At 39.0% G+C, this 22,152-nt stretch overlaps 1 protein-coding gene across 1 annotated transcript in view; it reads right to left on the bottom strand.

Moving 5' to 3' along the window:
• LOC120533501 (stonustoxin subunit alpha-like) overlaps positions 1-21,823 on the bottom strand; it is a 139,463-nt gene extending 117,640 nt beyond the window's left edge. The window contains exon 1 of the mRNA XM_039760406.1: positions 21,578-21,823. The gene's annotated coding sequence lies outside the window, so the exon portion shown is untranslated. The remainder of the gene's footprint in view (positions 1-21,577) is intronic.
• Between the last annotated feature and the right edge of the window lie 329 nt (positions 21,824-22,152).

The raw sequence follows: 22,152 nt of genomic DNA, 5'->3' as shown, positions 1-22,152 counted from the left end.
AAAGGCTTAGTATTCTTTAGCATTGTGACAATTGTAGATGATTTACAACATGCAGGGACCAGAGACTGAGCCAGGGACTCATTACAGACTGCAGAAGATTCCACACAGTAACATAACACAGCCATCCCTCGCTCATGGTGACAGTTAGGCTCCTGGTGAAATCTATGAATATAAAACAACTCTCTCCTGCTCACACATACAAAGGCTGCTCCATACAATTATATGTGATTTTAAGTCATAATGAAACATTGAAGACATACTTATTCAAAGTCTTTCAAACACTTAATAAATCTCCATACAAATGAAACCTCACACCTATTATCTAGACTGTTATTTAGTGACTTGGCACTTCCATTTATTGTTACAGGCATCAGTGCTCAAATCCACGGCCGGGTCAGTGTGTGTGAGGGGCTCGCATGTTCTCATTGTGTCTGTTTGGGTTTTGATAGATTTGTTGTAATGTGTGTCAAATGGTATATTATATATAAATGGATATTAAAAAGAAATGTTTCTGTGAGCTTATTGTTGTAATTGAAAAGGGTTCTACCTATTATATATGTTACTGTCAATGTGTGAACTTGGGCATTGTGCAGAATGCTTAGGAAATCTATAGAATGCTGAAAATGGGATGTCAAAATATGAAACAATCAAAATTTCAAACATTTCCTAGGCATTCTCTGCAATACCTTGCTGAAATAGTATTTGTTATTCTGTGTAATGCCTAGGGAAACTAAGTATATAGCATATTAAAGTAACTAAAAATGTCACATATTTGAAAGAATACCTAGGCTCTGTCTACTATACCTGCTTTTCACACATTGCCGGTAACATATATAAAAAATAAATTTAAGCTATTTTGTTAAAATTCTTTAGTTAAGTCATGGAGAACTCAGCTGCTCACATGGCAGGGCTGCATTACTTGGCCTAAATAAAAGGCGGCCATCTTGAATTTAATTTTCAATGGTGACTCGTGCCTTTTCTTTATTTAATGAATATTTTCCCTAATGGTGGTTGAATTAAACCTCTGCAAAGTCTGCACATCTCTCTGTGACCTTTGCCTCTGTGATTACTGAGTTTTGAACTCCCTTGTTCGATGCTAACTCAGATTAGCCGTGGGAAAGAATTACCAAGTGGGTCTCACAACTCCGGGATCAGCAATGTGTTGGTCAGGCTGGGCCTGCGAATATTTCAGGAACTGCTGGTGAGTGTTATTTGAGAATCATTTCATGTTTTGATGATAGTCCAATATAACAAATAGAAGGGTTAGAAACTTAAATTAAATAAGATAATATTATAGACCATTTGTGATTATATAAGACCATGCTGGGTACAAAGACTAATAGATTTAGTCAGAATCATACGGAGTAGTCAGACCATACAGAAGTCTCATTTTGAGACAGGCTTCACTTGTAAGGCAAGAAGAGAGACACTTCATCTTTGCAAATAAAAAGTGCATGGAATTTTTACATTTATTCTAATGCTGTATGCCACTTTTATCTTGAGGTGCTGTAGCTCACTTTAACATTTTTAGCAGACTTCTGTAATCCACTTGTAGAGTTTTATTATTTTTCTTTTCTGTTTCATCTACATTCTGTTTACTGATGAGAAAGGTAAATGAAAGCATATTTAAGTGGAAGAGTAAAATGTTCAAAGACTTCAGTGGTGTTTTTTGATTTATTTTTACATTTATCAGAGTTGCCATTGTAATTAATTCTGCAAAAATATGGGTAAAAGAAAAAACATTTTAAAAGAGAGTAAAAAGCAACAGAGAAAAAGAAATGTAATAATTTAAATTGATCATGGAAGTTTAATTTTAAGAGTGCATATTAAACCAGTAGGTATGGATACTGAACTGAAATGAAGGGGGATCAGAAAACAGCAGCTCTTGTAGAAGATCTCGCTTATAGTCAGTCAAAGACAAGAGTGGAGTCTGACTAACGGTAAGTCAGGAATTACGACAAACTGAAAGATACTCTCAAAACAATACAATGGGGGTGAAGGACTACCTGGATGCTTCAGATAAACAGAAGGATCTTAGACGCTGTGAAAACAAGCAATAAGAGAGACTGAGAGGATTTCTGAAAGCAGGAAGGAATTAAAATGCTGCTTTTGTTTTATAAGATCAAATTTTTGAGGAAAAACGGAACGAGTGGTTAAATGGGTTGAAAGAAATATGATTCAGTTTGAAAATGTGGTATTATGTGTAAGAAAAAAAAATCAAAAGGGCTTTCACTATCTGAAATACACTAATATTAAACTATTGTCAGTACTGTTTAAATTGTTAAAACTAAAAATATGGTGTTCACAAAAAATTTTAACAATCTTTCCTTTATATTAACAAAATATGGAATGGAATATGTATAATATTTTGTATAATGAAAATGTCTCTACTTTTGCTTATAAATATAGGTTTATAAATGTAACGTCTTCCCTTAAAATTCTGATCAAGTTTTAAGAAAAAAATGTTCTTTTGATAATTATAAAACACAAAGGAGACACATTCTCTCACAATTGACAGCTGTGTATCAGAAGAGGTGCTTTTTAACAGTATACAGACTCTTGTTTGTTTTATAAATGAGAATATATTATGTAAAAATTTGTTTAAGGTGACTGTTTAGTTGACACATTTTTGATTAAAATACTATGAAAAAGATAGTGACATTAAGTAGAGATACATATATAAATAAGTGGAGTAAGCTGATGAAATGTTTAACATACAGTCATATGTAAAAAAAGTCCTCTCAGCCTGAATAATAATTTATTCTACTTTCAACAAAAAAGATAACAGTGGTATGGCTTCAATTTCCTAGGAACATTGGAGCACTGGGGTGTTTTCAGAACAAAGAATTTTAGTGAAGCAGTACTTAGTTGTATGAAATTAAATCAAATGTGAAAGACTGGCTGTGCACAATGTGAGTTCCCTTGTCATTTTGCTGATTTGAATGCCTGTCACTGCTCAATACTGATTACGTGCAACATCAAATTGGTTGGATTAGCTCATGAGAAAAGGTACTTAAGGTGGTCAATTGCAAGTTGTGCTTCCCTTTGACTCTCCTCTGAAGAGTGACAGACAGCATGGGATCCTCAAAGCAACTCTCAAAAGATCTGAAAACAAAGATTGTTCAGTATCATGGTTTTTGTTCTTTATTTCACCTTATTTCTCGTATTAGGAATTTGTTAGTTTTCGCATACCCCTGGGGTCAGAGCGCAGGGTCAGCTATTGTACAGCACCCCTGGAGCAATTGAAGGTGCTATCTCAGAGGTTTAAACTGTCAGTTTCAACTGTAAGGAATGGAATCAGGAAATGGAAGGCCACAGGCACAGTTGCTGTTAATCCAACTCAGGTCTGGCAGGCCAAGAAAATTACAGGAGTGGTATATGAGCAGGATTGTGAGAATGGTGTGGCAAGGGGGCGTCCGCCCTGGTTATGTTGGGGGCCTCGGGTAAAGGGCTTGGAAGCCCAGACCTGTAGGGACCCATGGCCACCGGCAGGCGGCGCCCCGGTGCCTGGATATCCCTGGAGCCCAGCACTTCCGCCACACCAGGAAGTGCTGGGGGGAAGACGACAGGGGACACCCGGACGGCTTCCGAGTGCGCAGCCGGCATTTCTGCCACATTGGGGCGTGTCTTCAGAGGAGTGCCGGGAAGCAGCTGGAGCCTATCCGGGTTCCTATTTAAGGGGCCGCCTCCCTCCAGTCATTGGTGGATGTCGGGTGCAAGTGGACAGAGCTGGAGAGAGGATTGGAGGCGGCCAGGAGAAAGGCACAAGGACTGTGAGGCCTGGACATTTGGGGGAACGGTGCAGGAGGCACTGGGAAGTGCACTAAAGTAAAACTTTGTAAATATTGTATATAAATAAACGTGTGTTGGGTGAATAACGATGTCCGTCAGTGTGTGTCCGGGCCAGAACATCTGTATGGCAGGGTGATGAGAAAGAAGCTCTTTCTGCACTTAAGCCACAAACAGAGTCGCTTGTTGTATGCCAATGCTCATTTAGACAAGCCAGATTCATTTTGGAACAAAGTGCTTTGGACTGTTGAGACAAAAATTGAGTTATTTGGTCAGAACAAAAACATGGCTTTGCATGGTGGAAGAACACCGCATTCCAAGAAAAACACCTGCTACCGACTGTCAAATTTGGTGGAGGTTCCATCATGCTGTGGGGCTGTGTGGCTAGTTCAGGGACTGGGGCCCTTGTTAAAGTCGAGGGTCGGATGAATTCAACCCAATATCAACAAATTCTCCAGGATAATGTTCAAGCATCAGTCACAAAGTTGAAGTTACACAAGGGTTGGATATATAAGACAACGACCCAAAACACAGTTCGAAATCTACAAAGGCATTCATGCAGAGGGAGAAGTACAATGTTCTGAAATGGCTGTCACAGTCCCCTGACTTGAATATCATTGAAAATCTATGGGGTGATTTGAAGCAGGCTGTCCATACTCGGCAGCCATTAAATTGAACTGAACTGGAGAGATTTTGTATGGAAGAATGGGGTCAGAAATACCTCCATCCAGAATCCAGACACTCATCAAAGGCTATGGGAGGACAGTGTTTAGAGGCTCAAAAGAGCAAAAGGAGGCTAAACTAAGTATTGATGTCATATCTCTGTTGGGGTGCACAAATTTATGAACCTGTCTAATTTTGTTATGATGCATATTGCATATTTTCTGTTAATCCATTAAACTGAATGTCACTGCTGAAATACTACTGTTTCCATAAGGCATGTCATATAATTAAAGGAAGTTGCTACTTTGAAAGCTCAGCCAATGGGGTTCCCAAACTTTTTCTTATGACTGTATCTTAAAAATGACAAAGGTACAGTGAACTCAAGTTGAAGTCTCATTATTTTATGTTTAGAATTTGCATGTACTCCCTGTGTCTGTGTGGGTGACCTCCAGGTGCTGGATTGGCTGTGGTGTGTGTGTGTGTATGTGTGTGTGTTCACAGTCACTACTGGGCCTGCACCTATCCAGGTATCCTCCCTGCCTCTTGTACTCAGGGCAGGTTGAAGTGTTCTATAGTAACATGCGTGGTGTGTAACTAATGGGAGAGAATGTTTCACCAACAGAAACACAGGCTCTACTTTTACTAGATAACTAACACTCTGGAAATGAACAGAGAATTCTGGATATCAACAATGCCACATGCATAAAATAGCTTTAACAGGAAGTTATGGGTAAAGAAATCAACAGTTTAAATATAGATAAACTAATATTGATCGATTAAACTATTTTCTTATAATTGAAAGAAAAGGCATTATTTAATTTACAAAAAGGTAGAACTTCCATAATCAATATGTAACAGTGTGCTGCATTAACTAGCCAGGCATTTAAAATACAAACATACTCTGAATTATAAGGAATTCATTGCATGTGCTATATCAATATCCTTTTCCATCTTTTCCTTATGTTCCTCTAATCTAATGTTATATGAATTGTGAAATATAATAGAATGTTAATGACTGCATGATTACATAGCTGAGAGTTTCTTCTAAAATAATGTTGTAAATATACACAAGCCTTCCCATTAAGTTTTCTTTCATAAATGTTGACATTTTGCCAGGGAGGTTGTGTGTATGTACATTTCGTGCCTCCTTTTGTGTGTACTCAGGCTTTATAAACAAGGCCGCTGGTGTTTTAATTGTCCAGATTCCCCCTCGTTTTCTACATTTGTCCCAACTTCAAGGCTTTCTGTGTGACATCAGATTTGTTCATTTTCAGTATTCCTTTAAAACAGCCTTTGTTGACCTTACTACAGACGAGGGTCAGACTTTTGTTTTTGCTTAGTCAGTGTACAAATCTAGAAAAATAAAAATGGACTGACCTTACATGTAGTCCATAAATTCTGACTGAAAGGCTGTATTTTATTTGGTAACATATCTTTAAGTTATGACATACTGCCCGTGTTACCACTGCATTCATCATATATTTGATATCAGTTTCTCTTCAGAAACCAAACGACTGACACAGCTTTAGGGTGTATAGATTTAGTGCTCAGATTGCTATTTCATCTGTTTTGCTACAGACGCGTATCTGTGCAATACATTCTGTTAACAATACATGTCAATAAATAGAGAGATGTGTTTTGTACTCTAAAGCATCAGAACACTACATATATTTTATTTTGGTCTTAACAAATGGAGCAGCTGAAGTCTTCACAGATGCAGATGAGTCAAACAGCAACTTCATGTGATGCTTACCTCATGCAGTTTTGATCCACAACCCCATATTCTGTATGTGTGTGAGGTTTACCCTTTGACCCTGAACTGTATGCACCAGCTTAAAAAATGAATACATGCTTGATCAGTCAACTGCAGGAAACAAATCAAAGGATGAATGCAAAGCCTCTACTCCTTTACCAGGACATCACAGGACATGGCATTAAAACAGCGATCATCTCCCCATCTACAAGTTAAACAATTACAACTCACATCTAATCTGTCATGTCAATGCATTCAGAAAACAAGCTAACAGCAGAAGGAGATAAAAGTGTCAATAACAAAAGCCTGTGTGTGCGTTCTGACATTTCTTTTAAAATGATAAGCAAGATTCTTTCAATTGTGTGCTGAAATTCTCCTCATTCAAACACAAAGCATTTCCAGAAATGACAGCTGCTGTTCTTCTTTTCAAGGATTGGTCATACAGTTGTAGCCATCATAGGCTTTAATCACGTATTACTGTTCCTTCTGAAGTAATACATCGGCTTTCGCCCAGCACTACCGATACTATAAAAAAGTGACTACCGTTATTGCTTTGGCAATCCAGTTGGTACTAAAGTATTGGATCATGTGACATGCTTAATGCCCGATGCTGTGGCCTCTGCACATTCTAACTGTGTCCCTGTCCAGATGTGAATGCTTACCAGTCTTACATTGAATGAGTGTTTGTGTGTAAGATTGGGTCCTGCAATGGACTGGTGTTCTGTTCAGTTTGGCTCCTGAATTACACTTAGTAGGCAGATGGACAAAGGTGAACCCGTTGTCCCAAACATTAAGTGTCCCAAAATTGGGCGATCATCTAGAAAAAGTGTAATTTCTACATGCTGTGACTGAAATGTATGCAAATTCCCTTAAATGAAAGTCTGCAATGTGTACTTCAATCACATCTGAATTGCTGGTTTGTAATTTTAAACTGTGGATCAGACTAAATCAAAGAAAAAAACTGTTCCAAACATTATGGAGGGCACTGTATATAAACACATGCAATTTCTGTTTATGTATCCCACTTTGCCTGAAGAAGAGGCCTTAACTGCCTTGAAATCCCATATAGTGTAATCCACTCAGTAAGTATGAAGTGTCATTTATAGCTTCACTTCTCATTTAATCTATAAATGGCTAATATTATCTCTAATCACTTTACAAAGCACGTAATAATGAAGCAGTTTGTAGTGTTTTATGTATTTAGAACATTAGAACAATCTAGATGACAGCAGGCCATTCAGCCCAACAAAGCTCTCCAGTCCTGTCCACTTAATTCTTCTAAAAACATTTTGAAGGTTCCTAAAGTCTTACTGTCTATCACACTACTTGGTAGCTTATTACAAGTGTCTGCAGTTCTCTGTGTAAAGAAACACTTCTTAATATTTTTGCCAAATTTGCCATTAAAACCTTTCCAACTGTGTTCCCATTTTCTTGATTTTAAACACTTTAATCACGTCTCCTTTTAATCTTCTTTTCCTTAAACTGTAAAGGTTCAACTCTTCTCATCAAATACTCTGCCACTTTTGCAGAGGAGCTCTCTTCCTAAACAGTAGTTTTCTTATTAGTAAAGCGAATAATAACAATTAATGCCATTTATAAAGTGTTTTTATGTGTGCACACACAAGGAATGCCAGGAGGGCTGTACCGATGTAAATGATACCATGCCAGGATGGGAGTGGGATTGGATGGGATACTAAAAACGTCTCACTTCTCATCCATAGCTCCAAGGCACATGTGGCAGAGGATGCATAAGCCACCTAACTCTTGGTGCAGAGGTATTTATTCAGACCAGCCACTGGAAGAAGGTTGTCATTTGGACCAGAGGCTTCCCACATAATGGAGTTCTGAGGAATTCAAGATGATCAAGATGGGCTTAACTTGGCAGTGATGTTTTTCTCATTCATGTGCACACCTTTTCTTTTTGTGATACACTTTTGTTTATTAAACAGGGATCTCCAGGCTGGTTGACCCAACCTTATTTTAGCATTCATCCGATCTGCATACCACCACAAGTGCTTTTCTCACTACTCCTAGCACTGCTTTACTTAGAATAAAGAAGAAAAACACTTCACTCATCACCAATATGCAGCCTCCACCTGAATGATGTGATGGCAGCCATTCTTGTGATAGTACGCCCAACACCCATTAGCCTTTAGGTATTGAAGGGAGTGAGAGGAATAGTTAGGAGGTGATTAGGAGGCCAGATTGACCATAATATGATGAGCAGTTTAGTCAGGTCGTCGGAATACATCCTACTTTTTTCAAGATATGCCCAGTAGTCTTTAATGACTATGGACAGTCAGTACCTCAGTTTTACATCTCATTTGAAGGATAGCACTCATGTTTACATCCCAGTGTCCCCGTCACTGCAGTTGGATCTATACATAGACCCCACAGTAAGCACCCCCTGCTGGTGTTACCAACAACCCAATCTCGATGATCACCTAATTCAAGTACTGGCCAGGCCCAAACATGCTTAACTTCAGGTAGATGTCCTGTTCTGATGTGAATGTGAGCTACTGACTCGCCAGCACCTTTGTTTGCTCCTGTGCCACATACAGTCGCTACAGTTGGCATCCTGCTGTATCTAGTTCAAAAGGGTTGATATATACACTCTATATGTACTTTTGGTAAAGGTACACTTTTGTTTGAACATCACATCATAAGTATAAGAGGTGCCTAATCACAAAGCTCCTCTGCCCTGTCACTTGACTGTCAAACTTGTGTTCTCTGGTCTGATGAGACAAAGATTGAACTCTTTGGTGTGAATGCCAGGCGTCACGTTTGGAGGAAACCAGGCACCGCTCATTACCAGGCCAATACCATCCCTACAGTGAAGCATGGTGGTGGCAGCACATGCTGTGGGGATGGAACTGAGAGACTAGTCAGGATAAAGGGAAAGATGACTGCAGCAATGGACAGAGACATCCTGGATGAAAACCTGCTCCAGAGTGCTCTTGACCTCAGACTGGGACGACGGTTCATCTTTCAGCAGGACAACGACCCTAAGCACACAGCCAAGATATCAAAGGAGTGGCTTCAGGACAACTCTGTTAATGTCCTTGAGTGGCCCAGCAAGAGCCTAGACTTGAATCTGATTGAACATCTCTGGAGAGATCTTAAAATGGCTGTGCACCAATGCTTCCCATCCAACCTGATGGAGCTTGAGAGGTGCTGCAAAGAGGAATGGGCGAAACTGGCCAAGGATAGGTGTGCCAAGCTTGTGGCATCATATTCAAAAAGACTTGAGGCTGTAATTGCTGCCAAAGGTGCATCGACAAAGTATTGAGCAAAGGCTGTGAATACTTATGTACATGTGATTTCTCAGTTTTTTTATTTTTAATAAATTTGCAAAAACCTCAAGTAAACTTTTTTCACGTTGTAATTATGGGGTGTTGTGTGTAGAATTCTGAGGGAAAAAAATGAATTGAATCCATTTTGGTATAAGGCTGTAACATAACAAAATGTGGGAAAAGTGATGCGCTGTGAATACTTTCCGGATGCACTGTACACTCTATATGTACTTTCCGTAAAGGTACACTTTTGTTTAGGCACCTCTTATACTTATGATGTGGTGTTCAATCACAAAGCTCCTCTGTCCTGTTACTTGACTGTCAAACTTGTGTTTCCTTTTCTTTTTTAAGAAACTTCTGTACCTTTCCCAGGACAGACTGTTATGCAGTACTAAGTTGTGCTTCACGTACATTCAAAATATCTACCAAAAATGACCAAAATTGAACAAACAAACAAAAAGTCCTATATTTGTTTACACAGTCAGCAGAGCTAACAAGCAAAGCAAATGCCAGACAATGTTACAAAATGTGCAAATCCCAGCTCGGCCAAATCTGAACGTGTTCCACGTTTATTCACAAGATGTGTTTTATTTAACAGCATTTTAGTAAAAACGTGTTTTAGATATTGCAAGAAGACAGCCTCACTTTTGGATTAGGTGACGCAAGAAATGTGACATTTTTTCATGTTTGTTGTCATACAGCGTTGGTCTCATTTAACGCTTATTTTGCCAGAAACTTTACTTCCATTCTGCGAGAGAACATGAAATTCAAATTTTTTTTAGCCATCACTATAAACTGCATGAGTTACGTAACATATAAAAAAAATATATACTAAATGGATGAAGTCTTCCTTTAAAGATGGATATTCAGCTTCAGCTGCTCTGTATCCAGCCTACTGTCAACATTCCCAGGGTGACCACTGAAGTTTTAATCGTCCCACTCTTGTCACTCATAATTTTTCCAAAATTCCTTTTTTTATGTTTTCACAGAGCACTCAGTAATTGTTTGAGTATCACAGGTTGAGAACCTAACTGCTGATCTACTGTAAGGTGATATGAAATGATTTACTAAATTTTCTGATTTTGCTAATCTTGCATTAGACTTGACTAATGGTGAAACACTACTGTGGTTCAAAAGGAATGATGTTAATGGTAAAATTACACATTTGATAACTTTATGAATACTTCTTGCATGATAATCACATTCACAAAAAATAAATAAATAAAAATGGCCTAAGTAAAACAAAACATTTTCAAGGATGAACCTACTTACGATCTATAAATGGCTGTACTAACACCAACGTAATGAGAATATCTGATGTCATTATTGCACTGAAGTTGAAAGATGACATCTGTCTACTACTATATATAATAAAAACAATAAAGTTCTGTGTGCGCGTGTATTGGGTCTATCTGAGCAACCTGATTGGTCAGCTTGGTTTCGTTATGATTAGTCAGTTTGGTTTTGGGTATGCGATTGAAAGAGGAAGTGCAAGTGTGAGTCAGAAGCGGAGCAGTAAAGGCGTAGGAGGCACGCAGAGAGTCGCCTTCAAAGGCGGGAAGTATAAAAGCACACGCCAGGAGCCTCATGTATAATGTCTTGCATAGAATTCACACTTAAACATGGCATATGGACAAAACTAGAAGTGTGAATGTGAACAAAAAATTCAGATGCATAAAATTGTACATAAGAAAAATTTTACACACTGTCCCTTTAAAAATCCTAATCAATGTGAATTCTAACACTCATGCACATGCCTACAGCCCCACCCGGACTCCTGCCTGAATTTCGCATATCTGAATATGCAAATCAATATAAATAGAAATTTTCATTCAGTGTTTTGTTAAATGAAAATGGTAAACGCATGTGGAAAAATGAAATTCAGTGAAATAGAGGTACTACTCGGTGAAGAGGAGGCAAAGAAAAACATACTGTTTGGTGGCTTAAGTTGTGGTATAAGCAACAAAATGAAATTGATGGAGTGGCACAGCATGGCAGAGGCACTCAAAGTTCAGGTTTAGAATGTTGCACCATGCCCGAAATAAAAAAAGAAATGGTCATATATCAAAGTCACCATGAAAATGCTAGTCGCAGCCCACCATTTGAATGTCATACAGAATCGTATTATGGTCACAGAGAAGAGAAAAAAATAGGGACGCAGTGAAGAAAAAAATAGGTTCCACTTTAATCTCATAGTTTATTTTGTCATTAGAACATTGTAAACTTCATCTTAAAATCAATGTTTAATTTCCTAGAGTTTCTCAGATCCCATTGTAACTAAAATAGCATGTTAAATGCTTTGCATTTTAAGTGTTCCCTAACCAAGTCATTAGTCACTAAACGGGCTTCTTAAACGGGCTTTCTCTTTCATAGACAGGAGCACGCAGGCAGTTATCGCCTGATCGCCTACTAAACCCAGGTAGCTCAAAGTAATGCCTCCTAAGTGCTTCCAGTGAAACCTGTGAGGCTGTCGCTGTATTTTTCAATCAAAAAATGAATGATATTAGAAATAACATAGTATATCCCTACAACACTAAGGATCCTCCTAAACCCCAGCATCCTGTTATAAACAAATTAAACTCTTTCACTAGGATAGATTTACCTGATTTAAAGAAAATAATCTCTCAATTAAAACCCTCCACCTGCGTCCTTGACCCGATACCAACAAGGTTTTTCAAAGAAGTGTCAGGCGTGCTAATTTAAAATATTCTTGACATAGTAAATTCGTCACTAGATACTGAGGTCTTCCCAGACTGTCTTAAGACTGCTGTAGTTAAACCCCTACTTAAGAAACATAATCTCGACCCCTCAGCTCTTGAAAATTTTAGACCCATCTCTAACCTGCCTTTCTTAAGTAAAGTTCTGGAGAAGGCAGTCATTATGCAGTTAAATGACCACCTAAATAAACATGCTATTCTTGATAAATTTCAGTCTGGTTTTAGAACAAATCACAGCACAGAAACTGCACTCGTTAAAGTAGTAAATGACTTGCGTGAAATGCAGACAGAGGCCATTTATCTGTTCTCATCCTCTTAGATCTGAGTGCTGCATTTGACACCATTGATCACAACATTCTTAGAAATCGCCTTAGTCAATGGGTGGGCCTCTCTGGCAGGGTCTTAAATTGGTTTGAATCCTACCTGACAGGGAGAAAATTTTGTTAGTTGTGGTAATTACAACTCGAAGACACATGATATCCGATATGGTGTTCCACAAGGCTCTATCCTGGGTCCGCTGTTATTCTCAATCTACATGCTTCCGTTAGGTCAGATTATCTCAGGGCACAACGTGAGCTACCACAGCTATGCTGATGACACACAGCTGTACTTATCAATAGCACCTGATGACCCCGATTCTATTGATTCACTAACAAAATGTCTGACTTGTATCTCAGAATGGATGAATAGTAATTTTCTCAAGTTAAATAAAGAGAAAACTGAAATCTTAGTGATCAGCAATAATGGATACAATGAGGCTATTAGAAATAAACTGGATACATTAGGATTAAAAGTCAAGACGGAGGTAAAAAGCTTAGGGGTGATTGTTGACTGTAATCTGAATTTTAAATCACATATTAATCAGATCATTAGGACAGCATTTTTTCACTTAAGAAACATAAGTAAAGTTAGACCTCTTATATCACTGAAAGATGCTGAGAAATTAGTTCACGCGTTTGTTTTCAGTCGACTAGATTACTGTAACGCACTCCTCTCAGGACTACCCAAAAAGACATAAATCGTTTGCAACTAGTGCAGAATGCAGCTGCTAGAATCCTAACTAGGAAAAGAAAATCGAACACATTTCTCCAGTTTTAATGTCACTACACTGGTTACCTGTGTCATTCAGAATTGACTTTAAAATTCTGCTTATGGTTTATAAAGCCTTAAATAATCTCACCCCATCTTATATATCGGAATGTCTGACACCTTATATTCCAAATCGTAACCTCAGATCCTCAAATGAGTGTCTCCTTAGAATTCCAAGAACAAAACTTAAAAGAAGTGGTGAGGCGGCCTTCTGCTGCTGTGCACCTAAAATCTGGAATAGCCTGCCAATAGGAATTCACCAGGCTGATACAGTGGAGCACTTTAAAACACTGCTGAAAACACATTACTTTAACATGGCCTTTTTATAACTTCATTTTAATCCTAATTTAACTCAATCCTGATACTCTATATGTTCAATTTCCTCAAAATAACTATTCATGATGGCTCTAAAATCCGTACTGACCCCTACTCTCTTTTCTGTTTCTTTTTCCGGTTTTCCCTGCGCCACCACCACCTACTCAAAGCTTCATGATGCTCCTACAATGATGGATGGATTAAAAGGCAGAAGACTACGTGACCATCATCATCATCAAGCCCTTCCGTGAGAACCCTAAATCCAAAGAGGACTGTTTCATTTATGTTAGGTAGAATGCCCAGAGGGGACTGGGCGGTCTCATGGTCTGGAATCCCTACAGATTTTATTTTTTCTCTAGCCGTCTGGATTTTTTTGTTTATTCTGTCCCCCCTGGCCATTGAACCTTACTCTTATTCGATGTTAATTAATGTTGATTTATTTTGTTTTATAATTGTGTCTTTCATTTTTCTATTCTTTAATATGTAAAGCACTTTGAGCTACTGTTTGTATGAAAATGTGCTATATAAATAAATGTTGTTGTTGTTGTTGTTATCGCCACACAGAATAAATTACATTCATGATATTACAGCTCTGTAATCATTTTAGAATATTAAGATGTATACTTGATATCATTTTCATGATGAAATGCATTAAAGCATGTACTTAACATGTGGAGGCTGGGTGAGCTGGCACCCCATCCAGGGATTCTTCCTGCCTTGTGCTCCATGCTTGCTGGGACGAACAAAACCCTGGATGGAATAACTAAACATGTACAGTGAAGATTTTTCTATGTTCCTTAAAATTTCTGAACACTTGTTTTCCTAACTTTATAGCTTGTTTTACTACCAGAAGAATATTTATCGTGTAACCCCCTTGCACCACCCTTACGTCTTAAGCAGTGTGCAAGGCCCTGAGTTCTTAAGTATGGCATCACCATCCCTATAATTGAATTTTCAATATCAGTCACCACCCACCATTTAGCACATAACAACCACAACTTACTCCTAGTTTACAGAAAAGGAACTGTCTCATTACTTGAAATTAACAACAGACAACCAAACACTTGCATATTATAACAACGTACAGCACAAAAAACACAAGAATAATAAGTGGGAAAAGAAGTGGAATTTAAGGACTGGATCCAGAGAAATCCAGCAAACACTACAAAAGTTTTTTGCAACTACTGACGATGTGAAATTCAGGCCCATTGGGGTGATTTGAAGTCGCATTAAACACCTAAAAAGCACCGTCGCAACACAGTTCCTCATTCTAATGCTCAAAGTCTTTTTGATGTCGGATGTCACCCTGCAAAGCCGGTCACTGTTGACCACTCATACCTCCTGGAATTAGTTAAGGTGATGCAGCAGAGGGCGGCATGGTGGCGCAGTGGTAGCGCTGTAGTACTTCGTGTGTGGGTGTGTTTGTGTGTGTCCTGCGGTGGGTTGGCACCCTGCCCAGGATTGGTTCCTGCCTTGTGCCCTGTGTTGGCTGGGATTGGCTCCAGCAGACCCCCGTGACCCTGTATTTGGATTCAGCGGGTTAGAAAATGGATGGATGGATGCAGCAAAGACTTCCAACAAAAAAATCTGTTGGAATCTTTGGCTGATTTCAGTCCATCTGTTGTTCTAGGAAAAAAAAAAACAACCTTGTCTCAGCTCTCATTCTGGCCATTATATCAGGGGAAATACAACCTGGGAACACTTGAGCAACAGTAGAACGAACTTAGCGTTGTTTCCTGGCCTAACACAGAGGATTTGGATGTTGAGCAATTCTGGATATATGTCATTAATCAAACGGACACAGCTGGTAACTTTGATTTCCGTGAAATGGCCAGTTTGCCCTGTGTTATGGTGTATAAAATCTACAAATTATTCTCTATATTTTTATTATTATATTTTGCTCAATTCCAACAAGGCATTATAATAAAAAGGCAATATCTTCTTCCCTTACACCTCACTTTTACAACTGTTGTTCACAGCATAGTGTTAAATTGGTATTACAGCCTGGGAAAGAAGAACTGAGCCGATGCCTCAGGCTATTGATTACTGTATGGATTGGACATCTGGGACAACAATTTGGTTTACAGCCTTGAAAAGGAGGACATGAGGCAAAATAAAAAAAATGTATTATCTGGGAAAAGATAGATAAAATGTATCCATCATATTGAAAGCCAGCCAATCAGATGCACGCAACATTCATGTGTTGTGAAACCACGTCATGAAAGTTTAGAATAAATATGTCTTCTCTGAGGAGTGAGTAGGGAAGTAAGGACGTAAGGAAGGAAGGAGGGAGGAAGAAGAATGGATGAAGACGTCACTGGTTGTCAAAAAAGCATCATGAATATCGATTGCTAAATAAAACACCGCCCTGCGACATTCATCCTTGTCATCTGTAACTTATTCGTAAGCTTTTTCTAAAGACTATATAATGTATACTATATCAGTACCTATTTTTCTATTATTCTTTGTTCCTGTGGTATTATTATTATTGTTGTAATAAATACCATGCTGCTTTTAACTTTCTATGCTTTTTCCTAATGTCTATAGAGTGATTGAAATAATAAGTTAGATTTCTTTGAGCACCTAGTGCAACAGAGTTTTTCCATTACCTCTGTGCTGCGAGGTTTATTAGGCTGCGAGTGAGAGCTCTACTCAATAGTAGGAACAGTACGTAAAGAAGGTATTCTTGGCTGATAAATGGCCGATAGTCAAGAGTGTTGAGTCTTTGTATGTTTAAATGTATTCTTGGAGACCAAGAGTAATATTTAGGTCTGAGATATTACTAAAACATCGCATGTTGTTCCTGCCGATAATAAGTAAGTCTCTTGAAGTGCTGAGTGACAGGCTGTGTTATTCCTAAAGCACTTGTGTGGTATAAAGTAGTAAAGGTTAATCAGTGTGTGTGTGTGTGTCGCTCAAGGGGCACAGTTGTGGTTAGAGTCTGTGTGTCTCTGTATAGCTATGTGTGTGTGTGTTCATCTTAAAGTGCAACAGTAGACCAACCCGATAACAAACTTGACGAGAACACTTACCCTTGAGAAAACAGGTAAAGGGTAAATAAAGGAAAATACCACGATAATACACCCTGTCACTCCTATCTCTTCCATTTAACAACGCTGCTGTGGAGAGAATGTTCTCTCAGATGAATCTTATCAAAAATGAACAGAATGCAGCAAGAACTGCTTGAAGTAATACTGAACATTTGTACATTCATGTTGAGACATAATTTTTGTTGCAATATCTTTGTGCCATCAGCATCAATGCTGTCATACTTTATATCCAACCTCTACACTTCACTTGCGGAAGACAATGACAATGACTACCTCGATGCTCTAAATTTCTCCTACTTGACAATATTCTAAAATGTATGTCCTTTTCTACTATGCCATTAAAGTATTTCTTGTAAGCAGCTAACATTGTTCTACAGCCAGACACAAAATGTTGTCTTGCACCTTGAATACCATGAACAATTCATTGTATTGTTTTTCTGTTTGTTCTGCATACACTACGTTTATTTGTTTATGTCTTCCTTATAGTGTGATTCTTATTTTCTAGCATTTCATTATCTCTGACACTGTTCATGCATGTCGCTATGCTGCACTGAAAGTCATGCTGTGTCAACTGGCTGTGACTGATATTACAGTTAAGAAAACAAATGTATGCAGTTTACATGTAGAATATTGAATGTTCTTGCAATTATCTTCAAATACAAAACACAGCGATAGTGGAAAAATGATGAATTTTGATTATATCTCTGTTCTGTTCACTTTGTTCAGTTTTATTGGGCTAGTTTTGGTACTATTAGACAACTTTTTGGCTTAAGCTTGGTGATAAAAATGCACACCATCTGGCAACCCTGCTTAGTACCAATACCGTTCAGAGTAATTAGTCACTCCATTGGGGGGTCCCACATGTAGCTCGGGTGTGTAGTGGTCAACAGATAGAACAGCACTGGCCCCATTCACTTGAGTCTCACCATAAGCCAAATAACAAATAAACCAAACAAATAAAGCAAAATAAAAAAATCCACAGATCTTAGGTGAATGAACTCCTTCTCCTTGTGTCCCTCCTTTGGCCTTTTGTCTCACCCCCACGTGTTTAATTAATAACAGTATACAGTGATCCCTCACTATATTGCGCTTCGGCTTTCGCGGCTTCACTCCATCGTGGATTTTAAATGTAAGCATATCTAAATATATATCACGGATTTTTCACGGGTTCTCGGATTTCTGCGGACAATGAGTGTTTTAATTTATGGTACATGCTTCCTCAGTTTGTTTGCCCAGTTGATTTCATACAAGGGACGCTATTGGCGGATGGCTTAAAAGCTACCCAATCAGAGCACGTATTAACTAAAACTCCTTAATGATATACGATATGCTTCCCACGCGGTGCTTGATTGTTTGCTTTTCTCTCTCTCTCTCTCTCTCTCTGACGTTCTCTGCGCCTGACGGAGGGCGTGTGAGCAGAGGGGCTATTTGCACAGAGACTGTTTGCTTAGAAGATACAGACGCTCCTCTACAAAATGCCACCTTATCGCGGTGCTTTGGCATACTTAAAAGCACAAAAGCACATATTGATTTTTTGATTGTTTGCTTTTCTCTCGCTCTCTCTCTCTTACATTCTCTGCTCTTGACGGCGCTCCTTTGAAGAGAAGATGTGTTTGCATTCTTTTAATTGTGAGAAAGAACTGTCATCTCTGTCTTGTTATGGAGCACAGTTTAAACTTTTGACTAATGGGTGTTATTTCATGTCTAGGGGGCTCTAATAATTTTAACATTGTGGGAGTGTTTATAAGGGCTTAAAATATATAAAAACAACCATACAAACATATGGTTTCTACTTCGCGGATTTTCATCTATCGTGGGGGGTTCTGAAACGCAACCCCCGCGATCGAGGAGGGATTACTGTCCATTATTTAAAGGAAGTTAACTATCTGTAAAATGTCATATACATACTTTAATGCATTTCATCATAAAATGATACGAAATATACACCCAGTATTCTAACAGCACAGAGCTCCAAGATCATAGTGCCTGGAGATCTAAATCGACTAAGACGACAGTCATCATCATGGATCAAGAAGTCAGTATGATCTACAAAACACACTCTCTTCTAATTCCTCCATTTGCAATGTTTTCTAACAACTCTAAAGTAGCTGTGGTAGTTGGAACAGTTTGGCCATTCCGGACACCATTATATTGTTACAGAATAATTATAATCAGGTGTGTCAAATTTGTGAGTGATACACAGTTAATTTTGGTGTATTTGATAAAGCCCACATCATGGATGTGAATCTAAAAATGAAAGGCAGACCACACAGAAACAGTAGCCTATCCCAAGCCAGTTTGGTCGTTGGGACCTTTCCCAGCCTGGCAGACCATAATGGAAGGACAGAGGCAGACTGCTTGCCAGGACCAAGTGTTTCCCCTGTATACAGGATGGCAGCACCCCTCTGGTGGAACTTCCATTTGTATGACTGCAGGGCATATTGGGAGCTGAAGTCCTGATGGGGTACTCGGGTGCTGCCACAGGGAGCTGCAGGGGAACACTTCTGCTACTTTGGAGGGTTTCCAACTGGCCCAGAACTGCTTCTAATGTGCAGTGGTCTGACACTAGAAGTACTCCTGAGTCCAGCATAAATGAGCCCACCTACTCTACATCAGGGGGTCCAAGTCATGAGGCAGCAGATGACACCTGTGGAAGAGTGGTGGGCAAAGGCAACCAGTTCTACATTATTATTATATTTGACTGAATGAGCCCTGTAAAGAACGTACTGTTTGTTAAAGTACCTTTTATTTTACCTAAAATTGTGTTTGGAGCTCTGGGGCACCCCCTGATGGCCACACTATATAATGTACCTGTGTAGAAATGCTGATGTATGTGTTATGTATGTATTGCATCCCAGAATAATGTTATATGCAAGAATTATATACTGTTGTTTGCAGTGCGTCCGTTGATTAATAAAGATAAATTTAAAAAACTCAACTTTCAGCTTTACACCTTTCTTCAGGTGGCAGCGAAGTGCGTGGCATTACCCCCTTCTGTGCAACTTTAATCAATACTGCACAACAGCAGGAGAAGGAATGTGGTAAATGAACTAGTAACACGCAGAGGGAGGAGACAATTTAACAAAGTTCATGAAATGAACAAAAAATAAAAAATAAATCACAGACACTTGGCTACAATATGAAAAGTTCAAATGGGAATACATGACTTGGACTTTAACCTGATGAACAGGCGAGCACTCAAGCCATGTAGCGCCCTGCTTTACTGGTCTACCTGACCCATACCTCAGCGTTCAGCAGCAAATCAATGGCACTCATTTAATGGATTTAAGGAGGTACATCAGCGTCCACACTGAAGAGTCACAAGAGCAAAAGGTCTGCATCAAGTGAGTAGTTAGCCAGTCGGAGGGCTGCTGGAGCCAATCCCAGCTAGCAGAGGGCACAAGGCAGGGTCACACCCTGGACAGGGCGCCAGGCCATCACAGAGCATCAAGTAAGTCCTGTCAATCAATTTGTCTTTAATTATCAAAATTCAAAAAGAGAACAAAACAAAGGTTACCTCGCTAGAAACCCTTATGGACTTTGCTCATCATGTAAGGCGTTCTATAAAGTAAAATAAATCTGTAACCCTGCCGCCTGCTTCTCATAATTTTTCATTTTGTCAGTTAAAAAAAAAATTAAAAGGATCTCAGTGTGAATGTGGTGTGGGGTTGATAGACACTGATATGAGTGGTGTGTCGTATTGATTGATGCTTGAGTGATCAAAGGGTCATTCATTGTAAAATAAATAAAACTGCTTAGGGCTTCTACTCCTCGATGTCTCCAGCTGGACTGACCAGTAACAGGACTGGTGGCTGTGCTTGTGTTGGTGTTGACCTTCTGGCTTACATGGAGTCAGACAGGTTCACTCGGTTAATGTGTTCATTAGAGATGGTCAGTGAAAATGAAAGCTTGCACTCCTTGTGTATTTGTGTTTTTTTTTTTTTTTACATTAGATTAACTTAATGTTATTAATATGTTAATTAATAATAAACTCTACCAGAACCATTGAGTTTCTCAAGTCAATAATATTCTACCTCTGTGAGTGTTTCACCTGAAGGCTCACCTAATCCACTGTCACAGACTGCAGTTACATGTGTGGATATTAATAAATTGGAATATTTGTAATGGCATTGTCATCTTCTGGTCTCCTTAAACTGTACACACCACACGTTTACAGCATTTCCTCCGATTTAGATTAACAACCCACACATCGTGATGGCACAACAGTAACAAGTGACAAAAACACACGAGCTTGAATAGCCTGATCATGTCACAAGATATCGAAGTATCAGTTCATATAATAATGACGGCTACGGGTTTACTTGGCCTCAACAAAACAGCACGGCTTTGATAAATACATTTTATTCACGTTGGCTTATATAGTCTCCACTTTAACTCTTCGTAAACGAACTTCAATGGTGACACGGCAGGATTTTCTCCCCTCAGATTCCCGCTGCCCACCGCAGATTGTCCAGTGCAGGGCTGCGCAGGGGTCAGTGTGTTCAGTGTGACGAGTCCACCCAGAACAGAAGCAGCACACGGCGATGTCAAAGTGTCCCGCACAGTATAACACTTCACAGGCACAACCGCAGAGCCGCAAGGAAAAGAAGGAGCAGACATGCGGCGTGGTCTGCTGGTGACGGCTTGGGACTAAAAACCCTGAGGCTGTGAATTCAAGTGTCTCTGCTGACACCGGGGGACCTTGACAAGTCGTGTCACCTGCCTGAACTCCAACAGGGTTAATATATAAAGGTATCAGACAAATAAGGAAATATAAATGTAGAACGATAAACGAACAGACACATCGGCGGAAAAACAATTAATAAATAACGGACTCTCTGGACGCGCTTTAAGGCCTTTTTCATAACGAGTCCGTACACCACCAAATTAACAAAGAAAATATTTTACCTCGAGTTGCCGATTATTTCAAAGACTACAGGAGACGCAGTGGATCTTAGAATGGCAAATATAAAAGCAGAAGTAAGAAAACTTCATAAATCCGTTAGCCAAAGAGACTGCCACAAACGGAGGACGTGTTTTTATTCTGGTAAAGATACTTTCGGTTTCATAGGAAGTGTCCGCCCTAAAAATGTAGGAATTCCATAGTGATGGGCTGCTCGATGCGCAAAAAAAGTAAACCGATCTTCTTGTAGGCAGAAGGCCGGTTACGGGGAAGAGCCGGGTCCGTAGAAGGTGAAAGGGGCGGACGCAAAGCCGATTAGCCACGTGGTCGCGGGAAGGTAAACAGACTGCCCTTAAAGTGGCGACAGGACAGAAGTCGGCAGGCAGACACAACGATTCAATCAACAAGGTTTATGAAAAAATAAAATGAAATAACTATATACATATAATAAATATAAATCAAACAATGCAAGGTTTATGAAATAATAACATGAAATAGCTATATACATACAATTATACAAAAGGCATTTTTTGCAATATATATATATATATATATATATATATATATATATATATATATA

The sequence above is a fragment of the Polypterus senegalus genome, chromosome 8, assembly GCF_016835505.1.
Source record: "Polypterus senegalus isolate Bchr_013 chromosome 8, ASM1683550v1, whole genome shotgun sequence".
Classification (NCBI taxonomy): domain Eukaryota; kingdom Metazoa; phylum Chordata; class Cladistia; order Polypteriformes; family Polypteridae; genus Polypterus; species Polypterus senegalus.
This window is presented reverse-complemented; position numbering and strand designations above follow the sequence as displayed.